This window comes from Spinacia oleracea, chromosome 6 (assembly GCF_020520425.1).
Source record: "Spinacia oleracea cultivar Varoflay chromosome 6, BTI_SOV_V1, whole genome shotgun sequence".
NCBI classification, from domain to species: domain Eukaryota; kingdom Viridiplantae; phylum Streptophyta; class Magnoliopsida; order Caryophyllales; family Amaranthaceae; genus Spinacia; species Spinacia oleracea.
In genome coordinates this window covers 82,338,347-82,362,577 of record NC_079492.1, presented here as the reverse complement: position 1 = coordinate 82,362,577, position 24,231 = coordinate 82,338,347, and the positions used below count along the sequence as shown (strand labels likewise).

The 24,231-nt window shown below is 39.8% G+C and overlaps 1 long non-coding RNA gene and 1 other non-coding gene across 2 annotated transcripts; both read left to right on the top strand.

Moving 5' to 3' along the window:
- Positions 1 to 719: 719 nt before the first annotated feature.
- Positions 720 to 826, top strand: LOC130464621 (small nucleolar RNA R71). Its single transcript, XR_008924999.1, has one exon. It is a non-coding gene; the product is annotated as a small nucleolar RNA R71 (small nucleolar RNA).
- A 1,273-nt stretch (positions 827 to 2,099) lies between these two features.
- Positions 2,100 to 4,082, top strand: LOC130462429 (uncharacterized). Its single transcript, XR_008922615.1, has 3 exons — positions 2,100 to 2,282; positions 3,002 to 3,060; positions 3,955 to 4,082. It is a non-coding gene; the product is annotated as an uncharacterized lncRNA (long non-coding RNA).
- Positions 4,083 to 24,231: the final 20,149 nt, after the last annotated feature.

Genomic DNA, 24,231 nt, shown 5'->3' with positions numbered 1-24,231 from the left:
CATAGGCTTGGCCATAGGGAGCTTGGCTTTGATAGCCTTGTCTCCTATAGTTATCCCGGTTTTGGTAATCAAACCCTCCTCCTTATTGGCCTTGGCCTTGGTAGGAATTACTTTGGTAAGAATTAATAGGGGGACCTCTAGGACCTTGTTGTCTATTGTATTTAGGATTTGGGGGTCCATCATACCTAGTTCACACATTCAAGGCATTAGCATACTGAACATCAAAGTCATTGTCATAGGAAGGGTCATGCTCAACATAAGACACATTTTGCAATAGATGGCACATATTTGGGAGATGATCATGCCCACCACAAACATCACAAAAAGAAGCTAGTATTAGGATATGCATAATGTTGTAGGAATTCACCTTGCCCTTCCCTTTGGTTAGAAGGGTGGCAGATGGTGAAGGAATTGTGGATGGAGATAGCGGTGTAGATGTAGCATTCTCAAGCTTCTCAAGACGGGAGGTAAGCTTCTCTAAAATTTTTGCTTGTTCTGGAGCATAAGTCGTCCCCCTTCCATCATCTTGACGATCTCTACCCTCATAGTTCCTTGTCCCCACATTCCATGCTTGGTAGTTTTGGACTACATCTTCTATAATATCCTCAATTTGGTCCTCCTTCTTATTCATAATCGGACCACCCGCTCCCGCATCAAGACTAGTCTTAGAAGCCAGGCTAAGTCCCAAGTAGAAAGTTTGAAGAAGGAGCCACTTTTGGATGGCTTGATGTGGAAATTACCTTTGATATTCCTTGAACCGATCGCACGCCTCAAAGAACGACTCATCTCGCTTTTGCTCAAACGATTGGATCTTATGCCTATACTCGGCGGTCTTGCTGTGGGAGTAAAATTTGCTTAGAAAAGCACTTGTCACCTCATTCCACGTCTTGAGAGAGTTTGGCTTGACCTCCTTGTCAAGCCAATCACTTGCTCTCCCAAGCAAAGAGAACTGGAACAACTTAAGCCGCACATACTCGAAAGTAACACCGTGGTGCTTGATTGTATCGCAATAGTGTTCTAATTTCTTAAGATGTTCGTGGGGTGACTCACTAGCCTTGCCAAAAAACGGGTGGCTTTGCATAAGAGTAATCAATGACGGACGTATTTCGAAGTTGTTGGCATTTTTGGTGGGAGGTTTTATGCCACTTTTGGCTTCAAAGTCCCCCGGAATACCCAAATTCTTCACCGGTTGCGCCATGCCTTCACTAGTAGAACTTGTTGGACTCGTAGGACTTGAAGTGCTTATCTCGGGAGGACTCACTCTTAAGGCGGAAAACGAGTTGGTGCTAGAAGAGCGAGTGCGAATCCTTCTTAAACCCCTCAAGGTCCTCTCTCAATCGTTATCTAGTGGAAAGAGAGGTCGATCGCGAGTACAGCCTCGAGTGTGCATGCAAAAACTAAGTAAACACATTAGCAATGACTATCACAAACTAAAAACAGGAATTAAAAACGGTAGGTTAGACTCAACAATAAAACTTAACTCAAAACTAACAACCGTTCCCCGGCAACGGCGCCATTTTGATGAGGCGTTTGCCGTGTCGTCATACGAATACACCTAACCAAACAAGATTTTTAAAACACCTAGCCTATTATATTGATTATAGTGATAAGTTTCGGGATCATCATAAGAGAACGGTGAGCAAGAGTTTAACTAATTTGAGCTAAATTAGGAAAAGAAAATATTTGATTTGTAACAAACTAGTAATTCTAAGCTAATTAGCAAGTTAAATAAAAATGGAAAGATCAAAGGCAATTGGGGATCAAATCGGGATTCATCGGGGAAAAGAGAAAAGAATTAAAACATGACAATGCAAAGACGGGGATTCAAGGGAGGAAACCAATAAGGTAGCATTCACCCCTCTCGGTTAGAATGTGATACCTAGCTTGTAATACCCCCGAACTTTTGAGTATTTTACGATAAATTATTTTAGTAATTTAGGTTGATTCGGTAATTTTTTAAAGGATTTTCTAATTTTAAATAAATGAATTTAAGAAACTTGTTTTTCAGATTTTATTTATTTATTCTTTTTGAAAATTAATTCCTTTAATTAAACCCTAAGCCTAGTTCCATCCTTATTGCTAACTCTATTAGCCGCTTCTTAGCACTTTGACTTAAAATACATTTGTTTCTCTTTCTTCTCCATACTCACCATCACCACCCTTGCAATCCTCCACCATTAAAACTTGATAACCTACGCGTTGCTTCCTGATTTCTTGATCACATGTGCGACATGGTCCACCGTCGGTCGTCGTTGATTTTGTTCCTTGTTCCTTCAGTTTGCGTGAGTCTCCTTTTGAACCTTTACTCTTACTTTCCGTATGTTTGACATTATACAAATTCTTGATAAGCTATTTTGTATTGTCTAGTTTTTTACAAATTATGAAACTGTTAACAAATTTTTATCAATGAAAAATAGCTTTTGCCTTTATGTACTTCATCCTTTAAAATATACTACCTCCGTTTCAAAAAGATCTTTACAGTTACTATTTGCACGGATTCCAATGCAATATTTAACTACTAATATATCCAATTTTGTATGTGAAAAAATTATAAAAATTTGATATTATGAAAATACATCCCGAGACCAATCTAACAAGATCTTACATGTAACGTTTTGATGTATATAATGGTGAGAATTTACGGTCAAAGTTTTTATAATTTGGACACATTTTCCAAAGCGTAAAGAACTTTATGAAACGGAGGTAGTAGTACAATAGCTTAAACTAAAGAAATTGATCTTGACATTCCATCATTGAGTTTATGTTTTCGCCATTTTAATCAAATTATTATACATGTTTTATGCTACCTTGATTTCAAAAAAGAATTATTAACATATTAATGGTTTTTAGAATTTCCAATTCAGATATCTAAATGTTTTGTCTTTTTTTTCATCCGTTTTACAAAATAAAGGAGACTTGTTTATTAATCCTAATCGAAAGATATTTTCGGCGTCTAGCTAATTGTTATAGTAGATTAATAAGAGGTTTTATTTAATTGTAGACGAGGGTTACACAATTGATTTGGAAGTGAGTTATTAGTTCGTGATATATGCGTTTGAGGTAATTTTCGATGTCCATCTTATTTAAGTTCCATTAAAAAATATTTTAGATATGTTTATATGTTATTATGTGATAGGAGGATAAAGATATTTGTAAATAAGCTATATGACTAGAATTTTTATATATATATAAACTATTATGTGATAGGAGGATAAAGATATTTGCTCTTAATTAAGTAATGTAGACACAGGTTCTTTATAATTGTATTGGTGGTTATTAACGGCTTGAACATGGTGATCCCCTTGACATTAAATCGTCAGGGACTAAATGAGTTTCATTAGTTCTAATGAGTAATGCTAATTAGAGATTAATCGGAGAATTAGTGGCAAGGTTAGAATGTGATTCGTTGATGGATTCTTATAACTACTTGTATTATGGGCTTGAACCTTATTAAATTACTAATAACGTAAAGTGTAATCTCGGAGGGAAAAGCCCGTAAGGGTTAGGAACACGTTGCCCTTCTAGATGTTGTTCTATCGGTGCACTTTAGTGGAGACCCGGTAGGCTTCTAGTAGGTTTCTATTATTATGTATTAAACTTTCTGCTTAGTCTTTCTCCTAATTCTATTGGTGCGCGGTGGCGGAGACCCATAGTTAATTAGTGAGGGGTGTGCACACTATGGACATTCTGTATTCATCTTTCTTGGCCATTCTCAAGGGTTACGCGCGACCCTTAGCGTTCTCTTTCCCTCACTTAATTAATATTGATCTTATGTGATAAGTTTAACAATGGAATATTAAATTGATATGTACTGTGTGTTTAATTAATTATTTTATGTACTCAAAACGTTTTCAAACTAAAATTATTTATTTTACGGGATGGAGTTGGAATTACTCAGTTTATCTGATTTTTGGGAGTTCGTCTCTCTTGTCTCTTTTCTATTTATTTTTGCAGGTTGGTAAAGGTACTTGGCTACGAGTGAGGAGACGCTTAGAATAACCACCTAATCAAGAGACAATTTCTCTTCCATTTTAAGTTGGATTTTGTTGTCTATTTTATGGGGATTAATTGGTTGTAATATTTTATTGGCCACCTTTAGACCACTTAATTAATTTTGACTTTAATAGTTTAAATTGTTTTGTTGCTTTGCATTTATTTTCTATAGAGAATAAATGTAGCAGTGACACTCCCAAAGTCTGGACGATAGTTTTTATGAAATAAAAACAGGGTTTTTGATTATATAAAAGGTCCAAATTTTGGGGGTGTTACATAGCTAATCCCTAAAGCACGCTCTCGCGTCACACTAGCATGGTTCGATCATTAACTCAACAAGCCCGCTCTCATGCTATCACTAACTCTAAATCTCTTGATAAATTAGTGAAGAACACTCCAATGAAATTGTTTATCCTAGCATTTGCAACTACTAGTCAAGCCAAACATGGATATCCTATCCAACACATCAAATTTAATCACAAAATCATCATCAATTCCATTCTAATTCCCCAAATTACTTCCAAAGTATCACCCCTACCCCTAGCATGACACTACTCACTAGGCATGGAAACTAAAATGAAATTCAATCTAAACATGGAATTCAAACAAGGAATCATACTAATTAAGCTAAAACAAAATTTAAATTCAACAAATCAAACAAACATATTTTTGGGGTTTTCATAGTGAAATTAAATGCAATCAACAATAATAACAAGAGAAGCAAGGAATGAAGAACAAAATTGAAATGGAAAGATTAGAGAAGAAGACAATAACTCAAAGCTTGAAAGGATTCTATACTTGGAATTTGAACTTGAAGAACAATAAACCTAGGCTAGTGTTTCTCTCTCTAAACTTCTAAAATCTGGAAAATAAGAATTAGAATAGCCTCCCCAAAAATTGTGGAAAAATGAGTATTTATACTCTTTTCTAAAAAAGAATAAAATAAACTAAAAATTCGAATCCTGGACGTCAGTGCGGGCGCGGCCAAGAGCTGCGGGCGCGGCCAAGAGCTGCGGGCGCACAAACTCCATCAGCCACGCAGATTTTGATTTTGATCTTACTAAAAATTCATATCTCGTATAAACTCTGTTATAAGGCCAACTATTCTAGGACAACCAGGATTGTACTATTTTTCTGAACTCTGCACTCCAACTCGATTTTCGAATAAAAGTTTACTTTGACTAAAATTCTGATAAGCATTGTTGACCCTAAAACTTAAAGCGCATCATTTCGTGTTATGTGTTTTCCATTCCCTTTTCTGTTTAGGTGAGTCGGTATACCATTAAAGGCAATACCTCCGACTAAGGAAAAATACCAAAAACTGAAAAATGGACTATTTTTCGCAAAAAATTCGATGCACGCAAGACAAAAAAAAACTAAGTATAAAATGCAACAATATACAAAGCCTGTAGTACATACATGTCTAAACTAGCAAGATACGTGTATACGGCCTACTGAGGCTTATCCTCGTCGCCATGAGCACTTCTACTCGTGACAACACCCTCCGAACCATGCAGACCATCGAACAAGGTCTCGAACTGAGAAGAGTCCCAACTCTACGTCTGCGGCGCAGGTACACACCCTGCACGCAAAGGCGACTATAATGGCTGACGCTGCCAACCAGTCTGGAACGAATGAAACAAGGGGGGCTGCCAAACCATCTGAGACAGAGGCACCTCGAATGGCACACCATGGCTCCTCCTAGGCCCAATAGGTGGCCGCATAAGCCTCTGACCCAAACCAACGTCGGACAAGCACGACCTAGCATGTGATCCGGAGGCACCACGATCGCCCTCGAAAGAACGATGATCCCTCCGAGGAGTCCACATCGGCTCCGGCATACGGACATGTGAAACGCCAATCTGCAAAATCCAGATACTCCCTCTGTATTTATTTAAGGGATACACTTGGTCGGGCACGTGTATTAAGAAAAATAATTGAATGAAAGAAAATAATAAAGCAAGTGGGGTTGAGTAGATATTTTAATAAGTAACAAGTGGGGACCATGTAATTTTGGGAGGTGGGAGGTGGGGTGGGTTTATGAAATTATTTGTTTAATAGGATGGTGGGTCATAGGGTAAATTAGATGCATTATTTAATTAGATGGTGGGGTTGATAAGTTACTAAAATGGCAAGTGTATCTCTTAAATAAATACGTCTGAAAAAAGCAAGTGTATTCCTTAAATAAATAAGGAGGGAGTATAAGTCAGCACACACATAACCAACTGACAAACTAAATCAAAAATTTCAGGCACCATACCTGAGTGGAGTTCGGGTTGCTACAAGAGAGATCCGCCCGAGCTGAGGACAACGCGGCCTTTAGCCGGTTGACTACGCGCACCACCTGGTCGACCATCCTAGCAGGCACCTGAACAACAACAAAAATGTTAGCAGTTCTACCTGAAAATATGCACTAAGTATGGTCGCCAAGCAAACGAATAGCATAGCACGCGAACATCCGTAGGGACCCACGGATGGGTCCCTCCTTATCAGGAATCACAGGCACGTCCTCTATGATCCTATACCCGCCCGCCGTAGTAAAACGAATCGCGCAATCAGGCGGCACCCAACCGCCAAGATTAGTAGGCTCAGGCTACAACACAGTCAAATAACAAGTTAAAGCACAGCAAGAGAAGAAACACACGTGCATATCCATAAAGTCCTAAGATTACACGTACCTCGGCAACCGGAGGAAGCAAGATCCGGAGTCGCATAAAGTCGGGATAGTTGTGGTCGAGCAGCACGAACTCGCCCGCAGGCATACCTCATCGCAGCACCGCCTGGTGACTAATAAGGATGCCCGTATGGCGCAACATACTAGAAGGCGGCGATTGTGGCACCCGTATAAGTTCAGTAGTCTACCAGAGTACCCGCTCCAAGAACCAGGCAGGACATCTAGGACCCTAGTATAGGATCCGAAACCGAGAACGACGTCGGGCCTTTACCAATGCCTCTGTCTCCTCTAGCTCGGCCCAACAGGACCAGATCCCTTGTTCGCAAAACCAAAAAACAGACAGGTCAAATAACTTACGAGATAAAGTAAGTAAGAAAAAACTAATGATACTCACCAAGTCAGAGCGCCCGGCTACAATCATATCCTTGAACCTCTTCATGATTGGGCGTCTCTTCAGCTTCCCAACAGTGCCCCACCAGAAAGCCGCAGGATAACCCCCGGCCACTGTACCAGACCGAGGGGCAAAGAATGGCAGGCGTTCAAAAGCCCACAGCTGCAGGAAAACAACAAGAAATTATAAGTAAGTGCGCAGTTCATTTACCACTCTTAAGTAAAGAATATCAAATACTTACCTCAATAAGTCGTGGCACGACGCATAGAGAAATAGGACTCATAGGCTTGTCCGGACCGTCCAAGACTCGCACAGCCACACTCATATTGTAGGGTTATGAACAATATAAACAATATATATTCATGCGGAAAAACCATAAAGCCAGGAATCCAAATTAATTACCACATTGTCAATTAGCATAATTTAAGGTACATACAATGTGATGCGTGCCTTCCCTAGCTGCTCCCGAACCGAACAAGAACAAGTCTTTAGAGATCCAAGTGTCGCCCCTCCGTACAAAGTCCACAACACGTTCGGATCAACTAGGATATTACTAAGGTTATATACAGTCGGGTTAGGCTATAAACTATGTTCTTCTCCCTTGAACACAATATATGTTAAGAATATGTTTTTGATGTATTTGAATTACGAGGGCTAGCCTCATTTTTATAGAGTAGGAAAAAAGGAATTTGAGTCTTACTAGGAAAACAATTAACAATCCCATTAGGATTGAAATTCTTACCCATTTGAATTCTAGCAATAATTAAACTCTTAATTAATCCAATTCTAGTAGGACTAGGAAAACTAATACTCAAATCCAAAGTTACTTGGCGACTAAATAATCTGACATTGCTTGAAGCCCAAGACGAAGCAACCAACGCAGCCATAAGGGCGACACTGGCGCGCGTGCCTGGCTAGGCCCAAATGCAGTCGCTGCTGGCCCAAGTCCCAACGCGCGCTGCCGTTTGGCCTCGGCCATGTGCTGCTGCTTTCCTTGGCTTGCTGTGGCCCACGACGCTCCAGGCCCATCGCACACGGTTGGGCGCCGGTGCTGGGCTTCGCGCCTAGTGCTTTGCGCTCGACCTTTTTCTTCTCCAGCGATGGGCCGGCTCGCTTGCCGGCTAGTCGCGCGTCGAGCTTCCAATTCGTTTACTGATTCCGGAATCTATTTCCGTTTTGAACAAAAATTTACGGTTACGTTAATATTTCCGATTCCGGAAATAATTTCCTATTCCGACAATGTTTCCGTTGCGGTAATACTTTCCATTTCCGATAATATTTTCCGATTCCGATAATATTTTCCAATTCGATCCATGTTTCCATTTCTGGAAACACCTACGACTTGGATAATATTTATATTTCCGTCATGAACCATATTTCCGTTCCGGCAATATCTTTAATTTTGGAATATTCTTTACTTTGCCTTTTGACGATTTCAGCTCCCACTGGAACCGAGATCCATCATTTCCGAATGATCATAAATAGAGTACTTAATGAATAATATATTCAGTTAAATACTTGATCCGTTCAAGTACTATTTGTGTGACCCTACGGGTTTAGTCAAGAGTAAGTTGTGGATTATTGTTATTAATTCCACTTGAACTGAAGCGGCCTCTAGTTAGGCTTTCAGTTCACTTGATCTCACTGAATTCTTATGTTGTTAATTAATACTGAACCGCATTTATTAGACATAGCGATTAATTTCGGACAAGCTTGAACCAAAATCTGACAAATGTTTCTTCGTTGGGTATCCAAAAGAAACAAAGGGGTATTACTTCTACAAAAAGTCGGAGAACAAGGTATTTGTTGCTCGTAACGTTCTCTTTTTGGAAAGAAATCACATTTCCAAAATGACAAGTGGGAGAATAATAGACCTCGAAGAGATTCGAGATGAACAACGAACCAAGAACTGTTTAGAAGCAGTTCAAGGTAAAGAACCTCCAAGGCCTTTAGAAGAGCTAGTGCGAGCAGTTCCTCAAGACGTTGTTGCCCCTCGTAGGTCACATAGAACTGTGGTTCAGCCGAACATATGGACAGGCGTCCTCTTGACTAAAAAGATAAATGTTCTCATATTAGATAGTGATGAATCTATGACCTACAAGAAATCTATGACGAGCCCAAGCTCCACTAAATGGTTAGAGGCCATGAAATCTGAGATAGATTCCATGTCTGAAAATCAAGTATGGGATTTGGTAGATTTGCCGGATGGGTTTACACCTATCGGATGCAAATGGGTCTTCAAATTGAAGAAATATAAGGATGGAATTGTATACATATACAAGGCTAGATTAGTAGCAAAAGGTTACAGGCAAGTTCACGGCATTGACTACGATGAAAACTTTTCTCCAGTCGCTATGCTTAAGTCTATTCGGATAATCCTTGCGATTGTCGCGTTTCATGACTATGAAATATGGAAAATGGATGTCAAAACTGCCTTCTTGAATGGTGTTCTTGAAGAGACTGTGCTTATGACACTGCCCGAGGGTTTTTTCGATCAAAAGAACTAAGGAAAGGTATGCATGTAACACCCTAATAATTCCTTTCTTTTTATAAAACATTTTCCAACTTAAAACACAGGAATTACCAAGATATTACCGCCACCGTGATAACGGCTAAGGCTATTTACCAGAATTACGCAGCGGAATTAACTAACTTTCAAACATATTAAATAAATAGTTAATGGTCATTAAAACAAGTTGGAACCGTTGAGGCCCAAACTAAAACAAACCGTTTGAAATCCATTAACTGAAATAGTAGTAGGTATAGTCATGACTATAAATAGAAATAATAGAGTTTATAAATACGGAAGAATAAACTCTCAACTCGAATCCCATGATAACTTCTCCCGCAAGTTATCTCTATAAACCTTCTTTATTGAAAATCTACTCCCCAACAACGCAAATGCAATTGATGGATCATCATAGGGTCATTAAGGTGAAGGCCATGACCAGAAGACATGAAGCACGAAGTCAGCAAAAGCTGAGTACGAACAAGCTAGAATAACATTCTATCCAAACATGCTTCACTCGAAAAAATAGATAAACCACATGCATAAGCCATAAAATAAACAAGTAAACATGGAGACAAGACTCGACACGAGACACGACTCTTGACTCACAGTTTAATAAAAAGTAGCTTCCAACGGGTAAAGTAAGGTATCCTCAAAAGGAAAGAAAAGGGTGATGGGAGCCAACCATACACCAAGATAATAAGTCGGGCTACTACCGACAGTCGTGCCATACCAACAGGAATTCCAATGCACAACGGCATAAAAGAGAATGAAACAACGTCTTGTATCATTCTAGGAGTACAAGTTTTCCGGCAAGACTCCCCCCATTGTTCATACTCAAGGTATATACGTTTCAAGAGTTTTGAAGCTCTTTTGGGTTACACTTTACGTTAATTAGTATATTATGTTCAAGCCGACTCAAGACACAACATACAAACAATTAAACAATTCAACAATTCAACAATGACTCTTTAATATTTTACTTCTTTAGGACTTGTGATCAAACAAGACTCAAGTGAAATTTCTCCCATTGTTCCTTCTCAAAAACACTGTTTGAGATAACCTGACATTGCCTATTAACATGCGGGGTGTGCCCTTAGCACGAATTGTCCTTAATTTAATTCACATAGACTCCCTAACATATTCTATCCCTTGGTAGAATATATATTGCTCACTGGAAACATTCGACTGGCTCAATAATTATGCTAGACATCCTGTACTATAGCATAATAATGATAACAACTTGCATGCGCACTACTTATACATGCAAACCAACTTGAACAACATGCTTGACATAATTCAACGATTATAAAAGTCCATAACATGATAGTTCAATAGAATCTATAAAGCATAATTCAATTCATAACATGCTCGTTCATATAGATTCAACAATAATAATAACATGCTTGTTCTCAACATTAAACATGAATTCACAATAACATATTCATTCCCAATCATCAAACATGAATTCATAGCATATAAGTTCACATGATTCGCATTCAATACACTTCACAAAGTCCTCAAGGGATGGGTGGTCACCCTAGTCTTATACGTACCTGGAATACCTAAGTACAGGGGCCACTGTGCGAATCACGACTCACTAGAAATCAACTGCTATAAAACAAAATAAGAGAACTAAATTATTATCCATGTTTACTAAATTTCCAGCAACTATTTAAGAAACTAAAACTCTTAGTTTAATTAGAAATCAATCATTATTTGGTAATTTAATAGTCTCAAATAGTCAACTCAAGTCCTAGCGTAAAAACATTGACTTTTTCGCTTTAAAACTCTTAAAAACCAACTTTTTAAATCTTATAATCAATCTGAAAATTTAGGTTGATTCTTGTAGGAGAATACAGTTAAACATAATAACATGTGCGGAACAATCCCCAAAGCCAGGGTTCCTTTTGTGTATTAATTTCACGAGCTCCATTGCCGTGACGATTCCTACACTCCTAGGCTTCCCAAAACGGCGACACGATACCACCTTTCCTAGACTAGATTTCAAGTGAATCTTCTGCTTCTCACAGTCAATCTTAGCTTTAAACATGGCCAACCAGTCCATTCCCAAAATCACATATAAATCTCCTAACTCGAACTCAATTAGGCTAGACAAGAATATGGTCTTGGCTATGGTTAAAGGTACATTCCTATGGATCTTAGTGCATTTCACGATCTCACCTGTTGGTATCACTATGGGTACTTCTATTGCTTCAGGTTCCTTCAGTTCTAACTTCTCTAAGATACCCTTTGATATAAACGAGTAAGTCGCACCAGAATCAAATAGTACTTTAACTAAAACGGAGTTAATAGAAAAAGTACCAGCTATGACGTCAGACGAGTTTTCGGCTTCCTGCCTAGTGATCACATTCAACTTTCCTTGGGAAACTCCCTTGTTATAGCCACTTCCATTGGCATTTCGGTTCCCATTTGGTTGATAGTTCCCTCCGGGCTTTCCATTATCTTGGCCACTATTGCCATTGTTTCCACTCTAGTTACCCCTTTTGTTTCCACCATTATTTCCTCCATTCCGGTTCTGGTTATTCTTGTTGTTGTTCTGGCGGTTGCCTTGATTACCTTGGTTGGGTTTCCCATTCTTGGCCCAACACTCAAATTCTCTATGGCCTAGCTTCTCACAAAACCTACAGACAACTTGGTTTCCATTACAGTCTTGACCTGGGTGATTAGTATGGCAACGTTTACACTCATAGACTCTCGTTCCATTCCCTGCAGACTGATTCTTATCTCTGTTGTTATTGTGGAAGTTGTTCCTACTTCCACCATGGTTCCCCTTGAACTGGAAATGGTTGTTTCCCTTATTTTTCTTAAAATTCCCCTGATTCTGCTGACCACCACCTTGGTTTTGGTTGCCAACATCCTTCTTCTTTTCACCAATCCCATTCTTTCTTTGCTGTAGGCCATACAGATGCGTAACTTTTCCATATAGGGTGTCAAGAGATGTAAAGGTCTCTCCAGCAAGCATTAGTTGCAAGTCCAAAGTCAATCCACTCTCAAATCTCTGGGCTCTAAGCTCCTCTGTTGCCACCACTTCCGGTGCAAACCTAGACAACTCGATGAACATCAAATAATACTCTGTTACAGACATACCATCCATTTTCAACTCAATGAACTCTTGAGCTTTCTGCTTCTTCAGATATGGTGGGTGAAACTTGTTTCTTAAGGCTACCTTGAATGATTCCCATCCAAATCCAGGTGTAGCTCTCAAAGCATTCTCACATCTTTGCCACCATAGAGCGACTTCTCCCCTAAGGTAATAAACATCACTATTAACCCTAAGGTTCTCTGGGCAATTGACAGCTACGATAAGCTTATCGAACTCCCTTAGCCAGTTCTCAAGTACAGTCGGGTCTATCTCCCCTTGGTACAAAGGAGGCTTACTTTGGGCCACCTTCTTAAACATCTCACCAGCTGGATCAACTCCCTGGTTATTCCTATTCTGTGCTAAGTTCTGCACTACTTCAGCCAGTTGCCTGACCACGTCAGCAATTCCTTGGGTAGTCATTTCCCTTCTCCCGAATGAAACAAAAGACTAACTTTAACAACTCAGGTTGGACACTGCCTTCCTAACACATTGCACTAGCTAGTCATTCAATTGGTGCACATACACAAAAAAAAAATCAGACCCTAAGCCAGATAGGCGCCGGTGTATGGGCCGCTTTTGCCCTTAGTCAGCATCACAAAGTTCAAGTGGTGAAAGATTGAACCACCTTGCAAGTACAATTTCATTGAAGAAATGCATAAAATTCCTTTCGCGATAATCGCGCAAAGATAGTATAGACTTAGAATTAAGGATATAAGAAGAAATTCTAGATTTTATTACTTCAATGGAAAAAGATGATACATCCTTTGGATCGTACTTTATTCGGAAAGCCACAAAACTGAACTACTAAAACCATAAATAGTAGTGTACTACTTTATTGCTTCACTAAATCTAGGCACTAGCTATTACAAAGATTAAAATGCTACTCAACTATCCAGCCACCCTTACAAACAGGTGAAGAGGGCTCATGGTCTTCGAAATCATCAAAGTCTTCCTCTGGATCAGACTCATACTCCATATCCTCATTGTTTTGCTGTAACACACTGTTTACCTCATCATTGTCGACTTCAGGCTCAATTTCTGTGTCACTGGAGATCTCAATAGTGGGTTCAGGAATGATAGGGTTAGGGTTCTCAATCTCAACAATGTCATCATCACTGTCCTCATCCATCTGAGTCTCTGTATCATGATCTAATCCTGCATTGTGAACACTCGACACCATCTTGCCATCCACAAAACATTCCTCCGCTAACTCTATAACTGTAGTCATAATATCCAAATCATATCTCCATCTACCATCTGGAGTACCATACTTGTAGTAATTAGGAATACCATTTTCCATATGCATATCCCGAAATCGGTTTTTAAGCTCTATGTATGGGTTCTTGGAAGGTTAGCAATGAATAACCATCTCTGCCATAACATCTTTCTTTCTCAATTCAGGTAGGTTCTTCACTGAAGCAAAGTAATTGCAGGCAAACTCAATCTTCTTGACATAAATGTGTGGGGTCTCACAGTCTAGCTTCTCTAGGTTTCCTAGATTTGCGTACTTTGAAATCAACATCTTAATCCTGAAAGTTAACAACTACAAAGTCTTACTAAAAGTGTCCCAAAACAAAGTAAGTTCGTTGCGCCATAAAATTTCAATGCACAAGTACATGCTTAATCATGATTCGTGATGCAATTAATCACATAAAGCAAACAAAACATGATCAAACTTTATTTAAAAGATCACAACATTAAGGCATAATCACATAAACACTTGATTAGAAAGGCATACTTAGACAACACATACTTAGACTAATTAACCCTTCTTATTCTACCCGTTCCTCACTTAGAAAAGAATTAAAAAATTTCGAAATTAATTTAAATAAATAACTTCAAATATACGTGAAATTATAAGAAATTAAAATCGAAAATTTAAAATAATTACTCGAATAATTTAATTAATTCGATTATTTTCAAAAATAATTTAAAAGAATTAAATAAATAATGAAATAATTAATTCGGAATTTTCGAAAGAATATATTATTATTAATTTTTGTTTTCGAAAGAATATATTAAAATTCATATTTTTTTTTGAAAAGTCCGAAAATATTTCGGAAATTCGAAAAATAATTCGAAATTTTAAATAATTTTTAAATACTAGAAATAATTGGTATTTGGCTTTTCAAAATTTTGAGTACTCATAAATAACGTTTTGACTTTAGGAAAATAGTTTTTCGAAAATCCTAAAGTTCTGCAATCGTAGTTTAAGGAGTTACCACTTTGCACTATTAATTATTGCAAAGCAGCTCTCAAACTAGAGCTCTGCAAATACCACTTTGTAACACCCTAATAATTCCTTGCTTTTTATAAAACATTTTCTTAAAACACAGGAATTACAAAGATATTACCGCCACCGTGATAATGGCTAAGGCTATTTACCAGAATTACACAGCGGAATTAACTAACTTTCAAACATATTAAATAAATAGTTAATGGTCATTAAAACAAGTTGGAACCGTTGATGCCCAAACTAAAACAAACCGTTTGAAATCCATTAACTGAAATAGTAGTAATATTAGTCATGACTATAAATAGAAATAATAGACTTCATAAATACGGAAGAATAAACACTCAACTCGAATCCCATGATAACTTCTCCCGCAAGTTATCTCTATAAACCTCCTTTTTTGAAAATCTACTCCCCAAAAACGCAAATGCAATTGATGGATCATCATAGGGTCATTAAGGCGAAGGCCATGACCAGAAGACTTGAAGCACGAAGTCAGCAAAAGCTGAGTACGAAAAGCTAGAATGACATTCTATCCTAACATGTTTTACTCGACAAAATAGATAAACCACATGCATAAGCCATAAAATAAACAAGTAAACATGGAGACAATACTCGACACGAGACACGACTCTTGACTCACAGTTTAATAAAAAGTAGCTTCGAACGGGTAAAGTAAGGTATCCTCAAAAGGAAAGAAAAGGGTGATGGGAGCCAACCATACACCAAGATAATAAGTCGGGCTACTACCGACAGTCGGGCCATATCGATAGGAATTCCAATGCACAACGGCATAAAAGAGAATGAAACAACGTCTTGTATCATTCTAGGAGTACAAGTTTTCCGGCAAGACTCCCCCCATTGTTCATACTCAAGGTATATATGTTCCAAGAGTTTTGAAGCTCTTTTGGGTTACACTTTACGTTAATTAGTATATTACGTTCAAGGTGACTCAAGACACAACATACAAACAATTGAACAATTAAACAATTCAAAAATGACTCTTTAATATTTTACTTCTTTAGGACTTGTGATCAAATAAGACTCAAGTGAAATTACTCCCATTGTTACTTCTCAAAAACACTGTTTGGGATAACCCGACATTGCCTATTAACAAGCGGGGTGTGCCCTTAGCACAAATTGTCCTTAATTCAATTCCCATAGACTTCCTAACATATTCTACCCCTTGCTAGAATATATATTGCTCACTGGCAATATTCGCCTGGCTCAATAATTATGCTAGACATCCTGTACTATAGCATAATAATAATAACAACTTGCATGCGCACTACTCATACATGCAAACCAACTTGAACAACATGCTTGACATACTTCAACGATTATAAAAGTCCATAACATGATAGTTCAATATAATCTATAAAGCATAATTCAATTCATAACAGGGCTCGTTCATATAGATTCAACAATAATAATAACATGCTTGTTCTCAACATTAAACATGAATTCACAATAACATATTCATTCCCAATCATCAAACATGAATTCATAGCATATACGGTCACATGATTCGCATTCAATACACTTCACAAAGTCCTCAAGGGATGGGTGGTCACCCTAGTCTTGTACGTACCTGGAATACCTAAGTACGGGGGCCACTGTGCGAATCACGACTCACTAGAAATCAACTCCTATAAAACAAAATAAGAGAACTAAATTATTATCCATGTTTACTAAATTTTCAGCAACTATTTAAGAAACTAAAACTCTTAGTTTAATTAGAAATCAATCATTAATTGGTCATTTAATAGTCTCAAATAGTCAACTCAAGTCCTAGCGTAAAAATATTGACTTTTTCGCTTTAAAACCCTTAAAAACCAACTTTTTAAAGCTTATAACCAATCTGAAAATAAGCCTCATGATACCACTGTAGGGGAATACAGTTAAACATAATAACATGTGCGGAACAATTCCCAAAGCCAGGAAACATGTATAAAGCACAGATTAAGCAAACTTACATTGGAAGCGTGTTTTCCACAATAATATGTCAACGAAATCGAACAAAGAACTCAATTGGTTCACCGACACGTTCAGATCCGTCTTGATTATTGTAGCTTAGACAATCGATCAAGATACTTTGCTTTTTGGGATGAACACACTGTGGAGGCACATAGAGAATTAGGGTTCTCTGTTTTCTCCTAGGGTTGTGTGTATTGTGTTATGATTGTGCTAAGTTGGAAAGTTAGGTTATAAGGTTATTTACATAACCTTACTAACCGACCAAGACAAGAGGCAAGGCCGGCTAGCATTCTTGCAAGCCAAGTCACACGGACACGCACAGCGAAGGGCGGTGGGCCGCGCTGCTGCTTGTGTCGTGGTCTCGGCCCGCTCGCACGCGCACAGCCCTTGCCTCTTGGGCCTCGCTGCTGCCGCGCTTTGCTAGCTCGCCTATGCGCGTGCCCATGGGCCTAGAGTGCTTCGTGCACTCGGCTCGTGGGCCGCTCCTCGTTGTGAGGGGGTCGAAAAAGCACGAGGCTAATGCGTGACCTCGTCCCTCGTGGGTGTGACGATTCTTTTATTCAATCAAGTGTAATTGGATTTCCTTTGAGTATACACCCAATTGACTAGTAATATAGGAGTCGCCATTCAGTTTTTAAAGACAATGAGAAAAACTGATAAAACCCGGTTATCGTGACATAAAGGGAGTGCAATTATGTTTGACCACGACGGCCGTAGGTTCCCTTGTGATCCCTGGTGTGGGGATCTCTCAACATACACCCGCAAGGTAGAGATTGAGGGTTCGGGGGACTGTAACTACCGAGAGGAGTACTTCGCTCGTCGATAACTCCAGAGGCAGGATATCCTTACTAGCTCAGCATAAATAATTGAAGGGACATGCGTTAACTATTAAACTAACCTGAGTTGATTTTAGCAATATGCGACATATAATACTAGATCGATCGTGATTATCTGATTTAAATAGCATTAAGGGACCTAGCATGATAATCCAATTTCCCAAAAATATTATATTTGTTAGCCGTGATAGAACAATCAGATTTAGTTAGTTTAACAGTTCATAAAAAGGGCTAGGAAAGCAATTAAATCATCGAAAAGGGACATATTATGACGCACCCTTGAGAGGTGCGTCACGGTTCTCAGAAAACTAACCACTTTGACTTTGCTATTTCTCCTTTTTATTTAACGAATCTCAAATTATGGGACAGGATACGTTCTGATCGATTTATGGATCGATTGCGACAGAACGCGTGAACAGTTTCGCAACGTGAGGCTTTGGCCAAGGGTTGGAGTCAATACTCAGAATATAATTGTGTGTTCTTTTCACGTCGAATTTGGGGCTGTATTTATAGGGGAGAGTTCGTGGAAAGATAGAATTGCAGAGTTCTAATCCACAGAGAATTAGGAAAAAACACGTACCCAGGTATTTCTAGCGCCCAGAGCCAGGCGTTGAAAATAGGGTCTGGGCTGTTTTCTTAGAAAGATTCGGATTCCTGAAATCCGTAGTGTCTGAGAGCTAATCGAGTCTTTTAGTGCGTATCAATTTCATGACGGAATGCGTCTGGGCCCGTTACGAACTCTAGGCTCGTTAGGATTTTAATTAATACGTAACTCTTATTTCCGAATCATATTAGGAATAGGATTCTCGCAGTTTTCTCTCTGATTTATGTTTGAGTGTAACACCTAATTCTGACAGGTTTCTATCTTTTATGACTTGCCACTTTTAGAAGCTACCTTTTACGGCAGTTACTATTTTTAGCAGGTTTCCATAAATAGCAGGTTTCGGGTGAAATGAAAAGGGGAATTTGAGATTCGTTATTTTATAGGAGATGCGTTGTCAAGTGGAGATTTACGCTTTCATCATCGAACCTTTCCCTTTCGGGAATGGGGATAAAAGTAGGTGTCTATAATTAGCCCCCACTTTGACTGAGTCTTGGAGTAAGACGATGGTCATAGTACTAGACGGAGTGCGTCACACAAGCGATGGTGTATGTGACCTGTTTTGCGAGGGTCTCACGAGCCCCCGAGTGATAACATTTGACTTAAGGGTCATCACTTTGAAGTGTCGACATATCCCTCACGTGTCATTGGGATTTGTCAACTGATAGTATAGAAACTACCTCACTTTGTCATTGGAAGGATCTAAAGGTGCGTAGAAACTCCCTCACTTTGTCATTGGGAGTAGCTACAGATGTTTTCAAAATCAAAGCTGTAAAGTGTAATTGGGCCTGGCCAAGCCCAATCACGAGGTAAAAATGTTTTTAAAGATTCTCATTTTCAAGGCTAGTTAAACGAGAAAACCCCCTTGTTTTTATAGGACGTAAAACGAAGGAAAATCCAGCACATCGCTCTTTTTTGGAAAAAACGGAAAACCAATCCTTTTAATTTTTGGAAAAGGGAAAACCAGAAATGTTATCGCTGCAGCGACTAAGGACCTACGCGACTTGTGACGTAGACCCCGCCAGCTAAAGATGGCAAGCCTGTCCGCTAAGGGTGGACGCCCCGTCCGAAAAAGTGGAAGAATCTTGTTTTTGAATATTTGAAAATAAGGACCTACGCGGCTTGTGACGTAGACCCCGCCGGCTAAAGATGACGAACCTGTCCGCTAAGGGTGGATACCCCGTCCGATAGAAGTGGACGAATCTGTTTTTGAAATTTGAAAATAAGGACCTACGCCGCTTGTGACGTAGACCCCGCCGGCTAAAGATGGCGAACCTGTCCGCTAAGGGTGGACACCCCGTCCGATAGAAGTGGACGAATCTATTTTGAAATTTGTTTGTGCTTTTTGAAAAAAAAGACCTACGTGGTTTGTGACGTAGACCCCGCCGGCTGAAGATGGCGAGCCTATTTTGAATTTGAAGACTTTATTTTTCGAAAACCGAGGACCTGCGCGGCTATTGACGCAGACCCCGCCCGCTGAAGGTGGGCGAGCCCTGTCCGCTAAGGGTGGACATCCCTGAATTCGTTTTTTTCCTTGATTTGGAACTTGCGTGGCGCGATCTTGCCTGATTGAGGTGGGCAAGTCTCTATTTTTTGTTCATTGTGATTCCTTTTTTTTGAGAATTTCTTTTGTTCATTCTTGCAAGAGCGAATTCTTTCGAGGGATGCTCGAATTTAGTTGCAACCTGAATGTGGGTTGACAACGTGCTTAAACGGACCATTGTCTTGTGGTCATCTTCTTTCATGGTTTTGAGCTAGTCTTTATGGCTCAATTTTGCCATTACCTGGGTCCTTGATTAGGGAACTATGTATAAGTATCAACGGCGACCTTTGTCTTGAGGTCGTAATCCGGTTTTATCTTTTGAGGTTATCCAAACACGGGACTTCGTACAGTGTAGTCTGGGAATATTGTTTTAACTTTACACACTTTCTTTTGAAATATATATTTTCTTTCGAGCCACCAAGCACTCGTGTTTGGCGGTCAGTTCTTGTCAAAGAGGTTCTTTGGAGGTACGCATTTTGTGATGTCCTTCATCATGTTTGGGATTGTACTCGTAAGTGCGAGCGATCTTTGTAGTGGTGTGCTACTCTTGACAAAGTCGTGAGGTGCGACTTTCAGTAAGGAAATCGGCAATTTTCGAGTCGAATGTATGCGGCAAGGGCCAATAGAAGTTAGGGGCTTTTTGAGCCTGGGTTCATTTTAGTCCGTATTTAGTAGTATTTCAAGGAGCGAGTGACTCGAGAGGACTATGATAGTCGTGACCCAATGTGATTATAAGCCTTGGGGCCATTAATTTTTTTCTTTGCCAATGGTATTAACACCTTAGGTTCACTTTGGGGGTTGTGCGACTATGGGGGAATAATTTTCAGAATGTGACTGTTTCCATTTTGCAAATACTATAATATATTCTTTTATTGGTGAGAGAGAGTATGTAGGCCTTGGATTTCTAGCAAGGGATGACAATTTCATATGGGTGCTCATTGATTTAAATGTCAGGAAGGGAGACTCAATATGGTTTAACCTTTTAGCTTGCAGAACGACACCAAGTATTAGGACCGATTCTATGGATAAGACAACTAAGACTTAGGATTTAGATTGTACTTCGGCATAACCTTGTCTAGACTCGGATTTATTTGTTTTATTCGAACTTTATTTTTCCTTAAAAACTTCATTTGAACATTAATTTTGAATACTTTTCCCATGTGGCATTCAAGGTCGTTTAATTAGCATGCTCGGTTTTGGTGCCGAGCATTTTCGTCGTAGGAGGCCTAACAACGACACAAAGAGTTATTTATTTTTATTTTTTAGTCGCTTTTAGAATCGAGTGCTTTTCTTACGCCCTGGTAGCAATTCTTTTTACGAACAATTTTTTTGCTACGTATTATCTTCATGCGTGGGCACCGAGGCTGCTGTGCCTGACCAGAAGGCCAGGCAGCAACTTCAGCGCCCAGCAGTGGGCGTTAGAAATGTTGGAGCCCAGACAGGGGCACTGAAAATGCGTCCCTGACTGGTGCTTGATTTCTGTTTGCGTATATTTTTTGTTTATGCGACTTGATTTTGCGCGCTTGCGTTATAACGTCCTTTACGCGTTGTGCAGCGTTTGTGGGATTCGTTACAGGCCATCCCGAGCCTCTCGCTGCGAAACTGTTCACGCGTTCTATCGCAATCGATCCATTAATCGAACAGAACGTATCCTGTCCCATAATTGAGATTCGTTAAATGAAAAGGAGAAATAGCAAAGTCAAAGTGGTTAGTTTTCTGAGAACCGTGACGCACCTCTCAAGGGTGCATCGTAATGTGTCCCTTTTCGATGATTTAACTGCTTTCCTTACCCTTTTTATGAATTGTTAAACTAACCTAATCTGATTGTTCTATCACGCCTAAGAAATATAATATTTTTGGGAAATCGGATTATTATGCTAGGTTCCTTAATGCTATTTAAATTAGATAATCGCGATCGAATTAGTATTATATGTTGCATATTGCTAAAATCAACTCAGATTAGTTTAATAGTTAACGCATGTCCCTTCAATTATTTATGCTGAGCTAGTAAGGATATCCTGCCTCTGGAGTTATCGACGAGCGAAGTACTCCTCTCGGTAGTTACAGTCCCCCGAACCCTCAATCTCTACCTTGCGGGTGTATATTGAGAGATCCCCACACCAGGGATCACAAGGGAACCTACGGCCGTCGTGGTCAAACATAATTGCACTCCCTTTATGTCACGATAACCGGGTTTTATCAGTTTTTCTCATTGTCTTTAAAAACTGAATGGCGACTCCTATATTACTAGTCAATTGGGTGTATACTCACAGGAAATCCAATTACACTTGATTGAATAAAAAGAATCTTCACACCCACGAGGGACGAGGTCACGCATTAGCCTCGCGCTTTTTCGACCCCCTCACAGTGGCGACTCCATTGGGGAGAGTGAAGGAAATACTCGTGCTTGTAGGTAATCAAAATAGCCGAAGGGTGAAACGATCCTTCCCCACGTTTATTTCCCCATCAAGTTGGGACGACCTGAAAATCAGCATATTAATGTGAACGGACAAAACATCATAACGAATCTCGGCTCCCTCGGGAGTTGGGACTAAGGATACCTTTTTTCGCCAATAGGGGGGTGCATACGCCGCGCATGTTTCCCACTCGGTGCTTGTGCAGGTAGTACACCTATCCCGAACCCAATCGCTCGCCCATTAGGTCCCTCTCGCCTGCATGCCCCCTTGGCTTGCACTTGCGGGTTGGCCTCTTGAGCGAAATTCGTCTGTTGAAGACACTACCTCGACCGGGGCATGTGTTGGATCTACGATAGAAGCGGTACCAAGCCAGGCGCAAATAAACTACCCATAGAAGCCTATCATAAACTACGTGGCATATTTAATTTTCAAATCCATGTTTGTAATGTAGTTATGTGTAGCGAAATACGTGATTGCGTGACAAAGTATCCTAGAAAACCAACGACCTTAAAAACTGCCCAAACATTAATACACTAATTTGCCAAAGAGTTATACCGAAACACGTGTTCCGCAAACCGGAATGATCGCCACAAAATAAGCGACGCTCGGGATGGCCTGTAACGAATCCCACAAACGCTGTTACGCGTAAAGGACGTTATTAGGCAAGCACGCAAATCGAAGTCGCATAAACAGAAGACAGAAAACGAGAACCAGCCAGGGACGCATTTTCAACGCCCCTGGCTGGGCGCCAGAATTTCTCACGCCCCTCGCTGGGCGCTGAAGTTGCTGCTTGGCCTTCTGGTCAGGCGCAGCAGCCTCGATGCCCGCGCGAAAGGAAAATACGTAGCGCAAAAAAAAAAAATGTTCATAAAAAAGAATTGCTACGAGGGCGTAAGAAAAGCACTCGATTTCAAAAGCGATTCGCGAAAAAAAATTAATAACTCTTTGCGTCGTTGTTAGGCCTCCTACGACGGCAATGCTCGACACTAAAAGTCGACCATGCAAATAATCGTGAATGTCACACGGGCAGAGATTTTCAAAAAACATAAAGAGTTCAAAGTGCACACATAACAGTCCAAATATACTAATCCGACTTAAGGGTAGTCATAGAGTGTCTAAAAAAAACCGACTCACGAAACAAACTAATGTGTCTCCTACTCCACAACAATAATGCAGGGCCCCTGAGTACTTGCCCGTGATAGCCATCAAGTAACGCGATGGAAGAAGCATATCCCGAACATCTATACCTAGAGGTCGCGCAAACCCAAGAGATGCAAGATCTGGGACACGACCCTTTACGTTCTCAAAGGCCACTCGCCCCAAAGAACCATGCTATGCCAAAAACGCTCCCCAACTCACACGCTTTCGGGCTATTGTTTGGGTTAGAAAAGAAAAGAGCGAAGAAAGAAACAGAAATAATGGCATTAGCTCTCCAAGATGAAGTGTTCGATCCTACTAAATTGATCGCTCCATCACCCTCAAAAGATGACCAAATCCAACGAGGGTGGCGCAAGACTTTCAAATGGACTAACGCTCGTGGGATGAAGTTCAAGATATCTGCGGGAGAGGGTCCGATGTACGAAGAATTAGAGTCTGAATCCGAGTCTGATTCTGAGTCCGAACCTAGCAAAATTGTAACCCCTCCCAAAAATAGTTTAGACCCGGAAATCTCTACTCCGGGAGATCTTTTTGATTTAATGCTTCATGACTTTAATAAGATAAACAAAACCTTTGAGTATGTGCCGCTTAAAAATCCGAGTAATAATGCAGAATGTCTCGCCACTAACGAGCACGAAAAAGAGCCAGAAGAGGAATATACCGAACTAATAAAAGATGTAAGTGAACAAGAACTCAAAACTCCTATAATTGAGGACACAGAATCGGTAAATATTGGAACAGAAGAAAATCCTAAAATTATTAAAATTGGCCTCACCTTAACTCCCACTGAAAA